Consider the following 9,855-nt stretch of genomic DNA (forward strand, 5'->3'; position numbering starts at 1 on the left):
TGTCATAGTATATGTGGCCACGGTCATGATTCTCATGCAGCATCACATTCCGACGTATCTCTTTACACGATTTTTAAATTTTGCTTCTCTTGCCTAAATCAACTCATCATGTTATCATCTAGAATAAAATTGTGATATAGAAAAAGAATTTATAGCCACAAAAAAAAAAAAGTATGATAATATTTACCTCATCACTGAACCCACGAAGGCATTCGCCATACATGAAAAGTGCAAGATTTTGATATCTTTATACTGGGAGAATACTTGCATGTATTGTAAGACAAATTAGCAAACTATTTAGTAAAGCTCTTGAACTCTTCTAGAGTACATCAGTAAAAGCTTCAAGCATCTACTTTATCTAATGGAAAAAAATAAAAAATAATCAGATTCATGGGTCATGACTATGTCTGATTAACAAACTATAAGACAAAAAAATAACAAAGTCCATTAAAACACAAACACACGTTTCTAGAGCTTGTATGAAGAAGTCGGTTCATTGCTCTGCTTTCTTTATCAAGAGGTCTTAGAAGAACACATAGAACATGGACAACAATAGAAAGATAAGATTTAAGGTTCCAAGACTACAATACTGAGTTGTCTGCTTTGTAACTTAATTTTGCTTAGTTGATACCGTTAGAAAATGTGCTCTCGCCAAATGAACAGACAATCTCATCCTACCACCATTATTTTTATCTTACACCATTATAAAATTAAAATTTAATCATTAGATGAATGTACCATCTGGTCAGTGCTTTTTCTGGGAAATTGAATGTAACAACGGCTAGTTATTTCATTGGATATATTGCATCCTTTGGAATGTGCATCACAAAGTTGAAGATTTAGTAAAGATTCCTTCACTTGATTCCATAATAAAAAAAAGTTATATGAATTGAAAGATATGTATGAGCTGCTGAAAAACTGCACGAGATGCCAAGTATTGCCTATTGATACAACAATATCTTTACAAGTTTGGGCACTGACGGAATCTACAGGAATGAGTACTCCCTGAAATGAATTTGTGGCCCAAATTCATCTTTAGAAAGGCCATAGACCATGGTATTAATCTGCAAAGGTGAATCAACTTTAATCAGATGATAAAAAATGTGATTACCTATCTTTTTTTCTTATTGTGTTAGTCAACACAGACAAAAATATGATTACCCAACTTTGATTGATTACGTTAGTCAACTGCTTAGTGATTAACCTTTTTTCTTTTTTTTCACAAGTTTCATTGCAGCATTGCACTATTAAGATTTCTGATCATTTATAATGGGAAATGTCATTTGTCTTAAAACAAGAGGTAAAATGTTCAAACATTAATGAAATAAAAAATTGTAGACTAAGGTCGAGATACAGATTCAAGTAATTATTTATAGGTAAGATGAGGTTTTTAGATTTACTAGTGCAATAGAATCTCCTAGTCATTGAGTGGTCCTTAGTTTCAATACCTCTAGCCAAGCACAAGTACCATTTGTAGATTATAATAGTCCGACTTCCAAATTACTCGTTATTTGTAATTTCATCAGTAAATCCATTTACAGTTTGAGATTTAGCTATGGTGCACTAGAAGGTCCTTATTCTCAATGTCTGGCCAAGCACAAATACTGTTTGTAGACTTTCAAATTACTTATTTACATTTAATTAGTAAATCCATGGAGAGTGGAGTTTCGGATTTAGCTATGGGCAGATTATTGTGAAACCTTTATTATCCAAGTTATCCTTATGAGATGTTTCATACTTTTTTCCGAGCTACTAACCACTACTTGTGTCAAGTTCAGTTCTCACTCGAATAAACTTCCTCATGACTACTACAGTGTAGGTCCTTGTTGAATTTTTTGTTTCACTAGGCTTCATTACGGCCTTTTGGTGATGGATTCATTACCACAATATTTTAGTTGCAATCTTTGTAATGGATTAATTACGGTTGTTGGCTATGAAGTTTTTGGAGCGAGAGGAACTTGCAAATTATAATTTTCAGAATGAAATTTTAAGACGTTTTGTGTTGTGTATGTTACGTGTATGCGTGTGTGTGTTTTGTATGAGTTGTATGTTTATGTTTGTGTGCAGTGTGTGTTGTGTATATTACGTGTGTGTAGTGTGTTGTTTGTGTGCCGCGTGTGTTATGTGTGTGTAGTGTATGTTATGAGTTATGTATGTTGTGTTGTGTGTGTGTTGTGTATATTATGTGTGTGTTTTGTATGTTATGAGTTGTGTGTATATATGCGTGTGTTAAAAGTTGTGTGTGTATAGTGTGTGTTATTATTAGTTATGTGTTGTGTATGTTGTGTGTGTGTAGTCTGTGTTGTTATTAGTTGTGTGTATTGTTTATGTTATGTGTGTGTGTTGTGTGTGTTATATGTGTGTGTATTGTGTGTGTGTTGTTATGTTTATATGTTTAGTGTGTGTTGTTATGAGTTGTGTGTAGTGTGTGTTATGTATAGTGTGTGTGTGTGTTCTATTTAGTATGTGATGTGTGTGTGTGTATGTGTTTATGTGTTGTGTGTGTGTGGTGTGTGTTTTGTATTTATGTGTGTATGTTTTTGTGTGTTATGTGTTTATGTATGTTGTATATCATGTGTTGTGTGTGTGAAGTGTGTGTTTGTATTGTCTATGTGTGTTATGAGTTGTGTCATATGGGTTTGTATTATGTGTTGTTTGTATGTTATGTGTATTGTATTATGTGTGTTGTGTTGTGTGTGTGTTTTGTGTTTATGTATGTTGTATATCATGTGTTGTGTGTGTGAAGTGTGTGTTTGTATTGTCTATGTGTGTTATGAGTTGTGTGTCATATGTGTTTGTATTATGTGTTGTGTGTATGTTATGTGTATTGTATTATGTGTGTTGTGTTGTGTGTGTGTGTTTTGTGTTATGTGTTGTGTATGTGTGTGTTGTATTGTGTTTGTTTCGTCTTCTATATTGTGTGTGTGTGTTGTGTGGTGTGTGCGTTTTGTTTATTTTGTATGTTGTGCTTGTGTGTGTTGTCTATGTTGTGTGTGTGTTATGTATGTGTATTTATTCTAAGTGAGTGTCTTGTGTGTGTTTGTCGTGTGATATGTGTGTTTGTTTGTTTTGTAATTTGTGTGTATATTTGACCGTTTATGTGTGTGTATGTTTATTTTTTGTATGTGCGTATTTGTTTTATGTGATATGTGTGTGTGTATGCATGTGTGTGTGTTGTGTATGTTATGTGTGTATATAGTGTGCATTGTTATGAGTCGTGTGTGTATACATGTATTGTGTATGTTATGTGTGTGTTGTGTGTATATGTACGTGTGTTATGTGTGTTATCAGATGTGTATGTATTTGTGTGTGTATGTTGTGTGTGTGTGTGTTGTGTATGTTAAGAGTTGTGTGTGTCTGTGTGTTGTGTATGTCATATATTGTGTGTGTAGTGTGTATATTGTGTATGTTATGTGTGTGTTGTGTTTTGTGTGTGTATGTTGTATTTTTTTAAGTGTTGTGCTTTTTTTGTGTTTTGTGTTGTGTTTTGTTTTATTGTTTATGTTATGTGTATAGTGTGTATTGTTTTAAGTTCTGTGTGTATGTGTGTGTGTTGTGTGTAGTATGTGTTGTTATGAGTTGTGTGTGTGTATCTTTTGTGTTGTGTGTTGTTTGTGTATGTGTTATGAGTTGTGCGTATTGTGTATGTTATATGTGTGTGTGTAATGTGTGTTGTTTGTGTGTGTTTTATAAGTTGTTTGAGTATGTGTGCATGTTTGTTGTGTATGTGTGTTTGTTGTGTATATTGTGTGTATGTGTATTGTTATGTGTTGTGTGCTTATGCGTATGTATTGTGTATATTATGTGTGTGTAGTGTTTTTTGTTATGAGTTGTTTGTGTCATCTATATATATATTATGAATTGTGTGTACGTGTGCATGTTATGAGTTATGTGTGTATGTGTGTTTGTGTTATCAGTCGTGTGTGTGTGTGTTGTGCATTTTATGAGTTATGTGGGTATGTGTGTTTGTGTTATCAGTCGTGTGTGTGTGTTGTGCATGTTATGAGTTATATGTATATGTGTTGTGTATGTTATGCGTGTGTGTGTATTTTTATGAGTTGTATGTGTATGTGTGTGTATTGTGTATGTTATATGTGTATTGTGTGTATATGTTGGGTATAGTGTGTTGTTATGATATGTGTGTTTGTGTGTTGTTATAAGTTGTGTATGTATTGTATATATTATATGTGTTATGTATGTTATGTATGTTCTGTATGTGTGTTGTGTGTATATGTTTATGTTGTGCATGTTATGTGTGTGTGTTGTGTATGTTTTGTGTTTACGTAGTGTGTGTTATGAGTTGTGTGTATTTGTGTGTGTTGTTACATGTTGTGTGTGTATGTGTTTGTATTATGTATGTTGTGTGTGTGTAGAATGTGTTGTATGTATGTGTATTGTGTTTGTGTTGTTTATGTTATTGTATTGTTTTTGTGTGTGTAGTTTGTAGTGTGTAGTATGTATGTGTATTGTGTGTATGTAGTGTATGTTATGTGTTGTGTGTGCATATGTATTGTGTGTGTTATTTATGTTATTTTCGTGTGTGTATGTTGTGTGTTGTGTGTATGTATATTGTGTATGTGTAGTGTGTGTTATGAGTTATGTGTATTGTTTGTGTTATTTTCGTATGTGTTGTTTATTGTGTGTCTGTGTGTTGTGTGTATATATATTGTGTGTGTGTTGTGTATGTTTTGTATGTGTGTATTGTTATAAGTTGTGTGTGTATGTGTTTGTATTTGTGTTGTGTATATTATTTGTGTATGTAGTAGTGTGTGTGTAGCATGTGTTGTGTGTATGTGTGTTGTTTATGTTGTATTGTTTTTTTGTGTGTAGTATGTGTTGTGTGTATGTGTATTGTATGTGTTGTTTATGTTGTATTGTTTTTGTTTGTGTAGTGTGTTGTAGTGTTGTGTGTATTATGTATTGTGTTATATGTATATATATGTATTGTGTGTGTTGTTTGTGTTATTTTCGTGTGTTGTTTATTGTGTATGTGTATTGTGGATGTGTAATGTGTGTTATGTGTTGTTTGTATATATGTATTGTGTGTATTGTTTGTGTTATTTTTGTGTGTGTTGTTTATTGTGTGTATATTATATGTTTGTGTTGTGTGTATGTGTATGTGTATTGTGTTGTGTGTGTGTAGTGTTTTGTTGTGTGTATGTAGTGTGTAGTATGTGTTGTGTGTATTTATATTGTGTGTGTATGTAGTGTGTGTAGTATGTGTTGTGTGTATTTATATTGTGTGTGTTGTGTGTGTATGTAGTGTGTGTTGTGTGTATTTTGTATTGTGTATTTGTTATTTTTATTGTTGTATTATTTTTGTATGTGTTGTGTGTAGTGTATTGTATCTTGTGTGTATGTGTATTGTGTGTGTAGTGTGTGTTATGTATTGTATATATGTGTATTGTTTGTATTTGTGTTATTTTTATGTGTATTGTTTATTGTATGTTTGTTGTATGTTGTGTGTATTTGTGTATTGTTTGTGTGTTATGTGTATGTGTCCTAATACTATTTCAAAATCATCAAATTTCATCATCAGAACGCAGACCCATTAATGGACGGTCAGGATCGTTTTTACGGTGCGTGCCATCCTTCCATTGCCCGCTGTCACATAAAAGTACTCCTATGAAGGCTTCCCCGCCTTTGGAGTGCCCTGCCGACTTGAGACCATGGTGGAGTCCTCGAGGCTGGAGCGGGAAATCCGAAGCCGAAGCCTTGCGCTCGATGATGTTCCGCGAGAGCTGGTGGCAGCGGAGGCGGGGAAGACGCGGATCCTGGATTTCCTTCACCGTCCTCACGTACAGGACGACGAAATGGGAGGTTTTGCTCCGCAAACGCAAGACCTTTCTGCTCTTTCCTCTTGGGCTATTTTCCGGCGGAAGTTCATCCGTTCCAGAAGCGGTCCATCGACGGCGGTGGCGAACAGACGGGGCTCGGAATGGGTGGCACGGTGTTCTTCTCGAGGTGTTGCCGAAAGAAGAGGAAGGGGAAAGAAAGGACAGAGGAGGGGGAGGAGAATAGAAGAGAAAAGGTGGCCTCTCCTGATTCGAAGATGACGGAGGGGATCAATGGAGGGGTTGGCGTCCGCTCGTTGGATGCGTTCGCAGGTACGTGTGGGATGTCGAGTCCTCTTTGAGTTCTTATGTGTAGTTGTAGGCTAAGTGTTCGACGTTTGGTTCATGCTAGAACAAAAAGGGAGTCTCAAAACTCTCTAAGAACTCACCTTTTTATGACGCATGCCCACGAGTCTCTTCCCCGAAACTTCGTCATCATGATAGTCTCTCAAACTCCAAAGGAGAGCAAAGAAGAGAGTCACAATAGAGAATATTTACCGGATAAAAAGGAAAACTGGGGTTTGGATAGAGATGCTTGATGTTTCTTCCACCATTTCTCTCGTAAGTTTCATAGGACATCCATAAGTTTTATTTCCTTGTATATTTAGTGACCGAGGTTTTTTTGCTTCACAGATATAGTCAATTATATTATGTTTTTAGTCTTTGTTTTTTCTTAATTCAAATATGGAGGAATCCTTCTGCAGGCATGGGAATTAAAGGCTACATTAGAAAAAAGAATTAGGTAAAGAAGGTGAGCCATCCACATCGAGTGAATGTCTTAGCTCCTACATTGCTGGTAGTTCTTGACTACCAGGTTCCTCCATTGCTAGTGTATGCCTGACAAAGCGTTGTGCATAATCTATCTCCAAATAATTCCTACTATGTGTGGATCACATCCTGTAGCTCTCAGCATATCTTGCCGACGAATGAATTAGCATGTATCCGGTATTTGAACAAAATAATTCCATATAACTGTCAACAAAAACAGAAGCTAAGCTTTTTGTAAGAGACCCGATCAGGTATCCAGACTCCGGGAACAACAAAAGATTCAAGTAGATCAGAACTACATAGAAGCATTACCTCGAATGAAGTTAAAATTGATTCCAGAACAAGCGGTGAGAACATAAACAATACATCGCAGCAAAATTCTACTCTCTGCGATAAATAGTCAATGAATATGTTACAGAAATCTCATCAATTTATGTTACCACCCATGGATCTACCAAGAACTTTTGCATCTAATTCACACAGCTGAATTCGATGGCTGGCTGGCAAAAGATCCTAACAAAGTGAACTTTTTAACTTTGCACTACTTAGATTATAAGCATAGGAGATACATGTATAAAAAAACAATAGAATTCTAATTTTCCACAAGGGCAGTAAGCGAAGATGTAACTCGCCTATGAAAACCCAGGTAATGGATTGGTTATTAGACGAAATAAAGATGATCTAACTCCTAATTTCTTAATATCCCATTATCATGCACTTGACTAGTTTTACCTAAGTCATGCGACACTTATATATGTTCATCCGTAAAGGTCAACCATCCCGAAACCTCCGATGATCCCTTAGGACCTACAAAAGAAAAATCAGGTTAGACAAAATATTTTACTCGGGATCCACAAACAATCATTTCAGCAAACACTTCATAGCCAATGCAAATTACAAACAAATTTCATATGTTTTGAACGGTCTGACAATAAAAGATCCAATGATCCACTACAGATCGAAATTCTCATAAGTGCCCACTTGACATAATCTTTCTTTGCAATCCTAAGACAACCATCAAAACAAAAAAAAAAGGGTCGCTAAGCCTACTGTCAGCTGTTTACATGTTGTGCAAAGCATGAACAAAACTGAAAAACACGGACATACATTAACATTACATGATGTGTGTTTGTTATGTTTGATGTGTGTGTATGTGCTATATGTTTGTTGTGTGTATATGTTGTGTATATGTGTTATATATGTTATGTATATGTGTAATGTTTGTTAGGAGTTGTGTGTGTTGTGTATGTTATGTGTGTGTGTGTTGTGTGTAGTATGTATTTTTATGAGTTGTGTGTGTGTATTGTGTATGTTATGTATGTGTGTGTAGTGTGTGTGTGTATGTATGTGTGTGTATAGTGTATGTTGTTTGTGTGTATGTGTGTGTATTATGAGTGTATGTGATACGTATACTATGTGTATATTATTATTAGTTGTGTGTGTATGTTATGTGTGTGTGTGTGTTTTGTATGTGTATTGTGTGTCTTTGTGTGTTGTGCATTGATTGTGTTATGTGTGTTGTTATAAGTTGTGTATGTTATGTGTGTGTATTGTGTGTATGTGTTGTGGGTGTTGTGTGTATGTAGTGTATATTATTTTTTTTTTGTGTTATGTTATGTGTGCGTGTGTAGTGTGTTGTTTGTGAGTTATGAGGTGTTGTTATGAGTTGCGTTGTATATGTTATGTGTGTGTATTTGTTGTGTGTAGTGTGTATTGTTTATGAGTTGTGCGTATGTGTGTCGTGTATGTTATGTGTGTGTGTTGTGTGTATGTGTATTGTATGGTGTCTTTGTGTGTTGTTTATTGTGTATGTGAGTTGTTATGAGTTGTGTGTGTATGTGCGTGTATGTGTATTGTGTGTTGTGTATGTTATGTGTGTGTGTGTATTGTGTATGTTATGTGTGTGTGTGTATTATGTGTTGTGTGTGTGTATTGTGTATGTTATGTGTGTGTGTATTGTAAGTGTTATGAGTTGTGTGTGTATGTGTGCATGTGTATTATGTATGTTAAGAGTTGTGTGTATGTGTGTGTGTTATGTATGTTGTGTGTGTAATGTGTGTTATTATGAGTTGTGTTTGTATACATTGTGTATGTTATATGCGTGAAGTGTGTGCTGTTATGAGTTGTATGTGTATGTATGTGTTGTTTGCGGTATGTGTTGTGTGTATATGTGTATTGTGCATGTGTTGTTTATTGTGTATATGTTATGTGTGTGGGTATTGTATGTTTTGCGTGATTGCTGCGATCTTTTTGTCATAGATTACAGATCTATAGTGCAACTTTTTTTCTATGTTATGAGGTGTTTTACAAAGGGCTTTCGATGTGTTAGCACAACAGAGGAAGAAAGGGCAACAACTGTTGCTACCCCTTAGATTGGCAAAAGGTTGCTTGCAGCCTTGGCTGAGAGCACTTCTTGTTGCTCTAAGCTTGGCTAAAAGCAGCAAGAATGCTCTCAACCTGCTACATGGCATCCCTTGCCTAGCTACAAGGGGCACTCCTGGTGACCAAGGTTTCTTGGCCGCAAGGGTTGCCCTAGTGGCCAAGACTCTTGGCCGCATGGGCAAGCAAACCCTAGCCGTGCAAGTACACCCTATAGCTAGTGTTTCTTGGCTGTAGAGGTAACCTTGGGGGCTAGGGAACCCTAGCTGCCCAAACCTGGCCGCGTGGGCCACCCTATTGTAGGGTACCCCAAAAGGTAGAAAAGTAATTAATTAAATAATTTAATAATAATAATAATAATAATAATAATAATAATAATTATTATTATTATTATTATTATCTAGTAGTCCTACATGATAATGATGTATACGTGATGTATGATGTAGACGGATGATCATTAACCATATGATGTGTGTATACATGCGATGTGATTATTATTATTATTGGAGCTTGCGAGCCTCCAATTTTTCTCATTTATTTTTGGGCCTACGTGCCTATGATTAAGTTATAATCATATGAGGAGACACGACGGGAGTGTAGAGGCGATAGTGAAACCCACGAGACCAAGACGGACGATCACAGGGCATGGAGATGCCTATGCAACCGACGAGAACGAGATGGATGATCATAGGACATAGAGATACGCCGCTGCACACATAGATCTTGATATGAGTGATTAGGCCCATTGGCTCGGGCTTGATCATATTAGGATGTTGTCCATGATCATCTGGTGTGATTGCTGACACACCTACTATATATATATATATATATTTGCATGCAATGTAGATATATATTAAATATGTATGTGTATGAC

Source organism: Musa acuminata, chromosome BXJ2-9, assembly GCF_036884655.1.
Source record: "Musa acuminata AAA Group cultivar baxijiao chromosome BXJ2-9, Cavendish_Baxijiao_AAA, whole genome shotgun sequence".
Classification (NCBI taxonomy): Eukaryota; Viridiplantae; Streptophyta; class Magnoliopsida; order Zingiberales; family Musaceae; genus Musa; species Musa acuminata.